The following is a 6000-nucleotide window of genomic DNA, read 5'->3' on the forward strand; positions in this document are numbered from 1 at the left end:
ACGAAGAGCAAATCCTGCCTGACTAATTTGGTGGCCTTCTATGATGAGGTTACAGCATTGATGGGTAGGGGAAGAGCAACTGACATCATCTACCTGGACTTATCCAAAGCATTTGATACTGTCCCACACCACATCCTTGTCTCTAAACTGGAAAGACATGGTTTTGATGGATGGACCACTCAGTGGATAAGGAATTGGCTGGATGGTCGCACTCAAAGAGTTGTGGTCAACAGTTCAATGTTCAAGTGGAGGCCAGTGGCGAGTGGCGTTCCTCAGGGGTCAGTACTGGTACCAGTGTTATTTAACATCTTTGTTGGAGACATGAACAGTGGGATCGAGTGCACTCTCAGCAAGTTTGCACATGACACCAAGCTGTGGGGTGTTGTGGACACATTGGAGGGAAGGGATGCCATCCAGAGGGACCTTGACAGGCTGGAGAGGTGGGCCTGTGAGAACCTCATGAGGTTCAACAAGGCCAAGTGCAAGGTCCTGCACGTGGGTCGGGGCAATCCCAAGCACAAGTACAGGCTGGGCAGAGAATGGATTGAGAGCAGCAAGGAGGAAAAGGACTTGGGAGTGCTGGTGGATGAGAAGCTCAGCATGAGCCGGCAATGTGCGCTGGCAGCCCAGAAAGCCAACCGTGTCCTGGGCTGCATCCAAAGAAGCGTGGCCAGCAGGTCGAGGGAAGTGATTCTGCCCCTCTACTCTGATCTCATGAGACCCCACCTGGAATACTGTGTTCAGTTCTGGAGTCCCCAACACAAGAAGGACATGGAGCTGCTGGAGCGAGTCCAGAGGAGGGCCACGAAGATGATGCGAGGGCTGGAGCACCTCTGCTATGAAGACAGGCTGAGAGAGTTGGGGCTGTTTAACCTGGAGAAGAGAAGGCTCCAGGTGATCTTATAGCAGCCTTCCAGTACTTAAAGGGGGCCTACAGGAAAGCTGGAGAGGAACTTTTTACAAGGGTGTGTAGTGACAGGACAAGGGGCAATGGATTTAAACTGAAAGAGGGCAGATTTTGATTAGATCTAAGGAAGAAATTTTTCCCTCAGAGGGTGGTGAGGCAGTGGAACAGGTTGCCTAGAGAAGTTGTAGGTGCCCCATCCCTGGCAGTGTTCAAGGCCAGGTTGGATGAGGCTTTGGGCAACCTGGTGTAGTAGAGGGTTTCCCAGCCCATGGCAGAGAGGCTGGAACTAGATAATCTTTGAGGCCCCTTCCAACTCTAACCATTCTATGATTCTATGTTTCCATGGGATAGGCCCTAAATTATTTGCTCCCCATTAACGAAATCACAGTCTTCCACTTCTTCAGTTCCAAATTAGTGCTTACATTCTTCCTTTCAAATATTCTTTCATGAAAAGCTTTATAGATAGTGAATTTTGAAGAAAGATTTGTGTGTATCAGAGATCATCGGAAGTCATATTTTATATTGCCAGTTAAGACTGCCTAAGAAGCAATCAGTAAATCAGAAATTGAAATATGCCCAGTCTCGTTAAAGTGTTAGCTTGCCTCTTAAAGGAACCAAGGGTTAAACGATGACTAACATTTTTGATCACCTGTTAATATTGCTGTCATCATCATACCAGTCCATTTCATAGTTAGTAGCCCAGGAGAGCAACAGACAAGGGAAAAATAAATCTTGGCACAGCACCACTAAAGGCACCAAAGCAGTTTCTGTGTTCTGTTGACAGTGGGAACACACGACAATTTTGACATGCAACCCAGAAGCTTCCCGTCACCACTCTACAGTTATATTCAAGGCACATAGTTGAATCATGTGAGGAAGATCACAATTCTGCTGCCTGTGCTACATCTGTTCAGACACAAATTGCTGCTGTTTGTGCTGTGTCTGTTCAAGGACACAGAGGAATTGTTTCAAAACTCTGAGTCAGTACCTTTTACCAGCACTAAATTCATATTTTGAAAAACAAGATATAAAAAGGCAATTCAAATCTCTGGTCATAATATACTAAATGAGATGCAGTACTCTGGGCAAACTATATTCTTTTTCCTTCAGGCTGTAATTCTTTATATCACTAAGCTTTTGGTGACTCACACCACCATATTGTATCAACAATGCTCTCAAAATGCAAATTGCTAATGACTTCTTTTAGCCCAATACAAATCTGGGAAATAAGTGCAATTCAATGCAGTATTTCCAGCAGTACCTTAAACATCTTTCCACATAAGTCTAAAATAATGGCAATCACAGCTTTATTTCATGCCTAAAGCTATTGTCATACTGAATAGATATGATGTAATATTTGGAAAACAGAGGCATTCTTGCATATGGTACACCACTTCACAGAGTTAACATACCTTTTGGGTATTTGAAAGGGTATCAACAGAACACAAAAAAAGCTTTCCCTTTTTTGCAATACATTTTCTATTACATTTATGACTCTACTGTTTTTTAATATTTGCCTTATAATAAGCAACAGCAAAAATCACATTTGAATTTTCAGATTCAAAGTTTCTGGTAAATTAAGCCTATACAAAGCAACAGGATAACAATGAATTATATAGTGCGTAAGAATTCTTGAAGTTCATAATCTCAATGTGTATTTTGGTGCAAGCTTTGAAGTTTAAATTTCACAGATTAGAGCAAAGGAAGTTCAACAGCTGTTTTGCAGGCTATATTAATGCAATAAACTATATAATTCATGTAGTTAAATCAAGATTTTACATTAGACATTGAACTGTAGAAACCCAACCCATATAATCTAGCAAAGGTTAATAGGTGACTTAGTTTCTTCCAGTATAGGAAGATGAAGGTTTTAAAACTAGTTATTTTTTCCTGACTAGCTAGCCAACAAAGAGATTGGAGCTAATGATCAGAAACTCAATATATTCATATGAGAAGTAAGAAGCATACTTCTTATGTGGGGGAAAGGTTTGGAGCAATGTCTTCCCAAGTAACTGTTACAAGCAATGGAGCCCTGCTTTTCTGGAGACGGCTGGACACCTGCTTGCCGATGGGAAGTGGTGAATGAATTCCCCGTTTTGCTTTGCTTGTGTGTGCTGCTTTTGCTTTCCCTATTGAACCGTCTTTTTCTCAAACTCACAAGTTTCCTCACTTTTACCTTTCTGTTTCTCTCCCCCATTCCACCAGGGAGGAGTGAGTGCGCACCTGTGCGGTGCTTAATTGCCAGCTGGGCTTAAACCACAACAATATTCAAGCACCAACTCCTCCAAGCTTGGCTGTCCATCCCAATGAGCAGGAAGTCAGGCAAAAATGCCAAGATGCCTGCACGGATAAGCCAGGAGCTCCTGGCAAAACTCCTGGTAAAAAAAAAAGAATACAGAAGATAGAAGCAGGGACAGGAAATCTGGGAGAGACAGAGACACTGTCTAAGCATGCAGAGGTGAATTTAGGAAAGCCAAAGCCCACTTGGAACTGAATTTGGTAAGGGATGCCAAAGGCAACAAGAAGGGCTTCTATAAGCACAGAAGTGGCAAAAGAAAGATGAGAAAACATGGGCCTGCTGCTGAATGGAGTAGGGGCCCTACTACGACATGGAAAAGGCAGAGGTACTGAATGCTTTCTGTTCCTCAGTCTTTACTATCAGTATTAGCCTTCCAGAATCACACGCCCTGGCAACCTGGGGCAAAGTCTCGAGCAATGAAAATTTATCGTCAGGAGAAGAGGATCAGGTCAGGGAATACTTACACAAGCGAGACATACATAAGTCCACAGGTCCTTACAGGATATACCTTAGTGCTGAGGGAGCTCACTGATGACATTTCAAGGCCACTCACTAATCTTTACATTATCATGGCAATTGAGAGAAGTGGCTGAGACTGTAGGAAATCAAATGTCATTCCTGTCTTCAAAAAGGGCAAGTAGTACAACCCAGGGAGCTACAGGCTGCTCAACCTTAGCTCTGTCCCTGGGAAGGAGATGGAACAACTAATCCTGGAAACCACTTCCAGGCCCATGAAGGACAAGTCATTAGGAATATCCAGCATTGATTCCCAAAAGGGAAGGCATGCTTGACCAACCTGGTAACATTCTATGATGATATGATTGGCTTGGTAGATGAGTGGAGAGCTTTGGATATTGTCTGCCTAGACTTTAGTAAGGCTTCCATTACTGTCTCCTGTAAGATTGTCACAGAGAAGCTGATGAAACATGGGCTGGATGAGCAGACAGTAAGGTGGATTCAAATTGGATGAATGGTGGAGCCCAGAGGGTAGTGATGAGTGGTACAAAGTCCAGTTAGAGGATAGTAACTAGCTACGCACCCCAGGGTGTAAACCAGGTTCAGTACCAGGTGTAATTCAGCATCTTCGTTAATGACCTGGATGATGGGGCAGAGTATATCGTTAGCAAGTTTGCTCATGATACAAAATCAGGAAAAGTGACTGATACACCAGAGGTTTGTGCTGCCATTCAAAGGGATCTTGATAGGCTAGAGAAATGGGCCAACCAAAACTTAAAGGAGTTCAACAAAGGAAAGTGCAAAGTCCTGCACCTGGGGAAGATTTTTGGAACTGTCAGTGAGAAAACAGCACTATCTTTGTTTTCTTCCCCTTCTCTTTCTGTTAGGATTTGATGGGTCTAGAACAAATGCTAATAAATTGCTCTAAAGCTCTTCCTGCCAACATCATTCAGATCCATGTCATTCCACCAACTCAGGAAGCATAGTATCATCCCAATCTGGTACAAAACGTTGCTCTTAAAAGATGCTTGGCTTCTTTCCTGAGCATGTATTTACTGTACTTGAAAAGCTGTTTTGATTTCTAGAAGGAAAGAATTTACAAAAATTTCTACTTGTGTGTGCATGAAGTAAGTGATATAAAATGAAAATTTTACAAGCTACTTCCTATCTTATAAAGCCACTAATTTCTTTCAAAAACTGAGAAAAGCTGAGCTTTAGAATGTTACTACATATGGGATTTAAAAAGTCATCCTTGTTAGGAAAATTCACTGTTGTGAATGAAAATGCAGTAAGCCCAATACTTCTCTAACTAGAGCTTTCTGATAAGTCTTTATCTGAATTATAACCGACGTATTTAAAAACAAAACAAAATAAAAAAAATACCAAACCATCAGATGGACATCTTCAGAATAATTATTCCTAATTTGAAGGCTTCAGACTAACTCCTTTCAACATCCAAAGATGGGCTGACAGAAGCCTCATGAAATTCAGCAAGAAGTCCCGCACCTGGGGAGGAACAACCTCATGTACAAGTACTATGCTGGAAAGCAGTTTGGCAGCAAAGGACCTGGGGTGCTAGTGGACACCAAGCTGAACATGATCCAGCAGTGTGACCTTGCTGCAAAAGAAGGCTAACAGTCTCCATGGGTGCAGGATACTTAACTTAAATGAAAGGGTTGGGGGTGGTGGGGGAAACATCAGTAAAAGCAAGTGTCCAGTGTCATAGAATAAATCATCGGGACAGCTGGGATTACATTTTCATCTCATGCTCATGTTTTTAAATGGTGCTACATCGACTAGAACTCAGTTTCAATCTAAACAAACACTTCCATGAGTATTGAAACTAATGAAGCTTATTTTGCTTAAAAATTATGTCATTATTATGAGCTCCAGTTGAAGCTTTTCATGTAGTTGGAACTCTCATCCACATTCATTCCCTAGAGCCTAAGAAAGCATGAACTGAAACAGATGCTTGTCTTTCAGTTGAGAAACTTAATGGGTCCCTCCTCTTCTTGTCACTTATTTTAATGAAACCAATAGGATGTTATTTATCTGCAAGATCCATACTTCTCCTCCACCCCCCAAACAAATTTGGTTGAAATTGGCAAAGAGGTAGAAGCTGACAACAGAGTCTTACAAAATCTACACACAGTGTGACCGTCTAAGTCTCATTTCCTTAAGGAGTCAGGCTAAAAATCATCAGGTATATGTTAGAAATTTCAACATTCCTTTTTGGGTTAGAGAACATTTAATTTCCTGTGGAACATCCTTCTTGCACACAATCAATCCCAAGTTTGTTGGGGTTTGTTTGTTCATGTCACCATTATATACAATGATG

Source organism: Tauraco erythrolophus, chromosome 4, assembly GCF_009769465.1.
Source record: "Tauraco erythrolophus isolate bTauEry1 chromosome 4, bTauEry1.pri, whole genome shotgun sequence".
NCBI lineage: Eukaryota > Metazoa > Chordata > Aves > Musophagiformes > Musophagidae > Tauraco > Tauraco erythrolophus.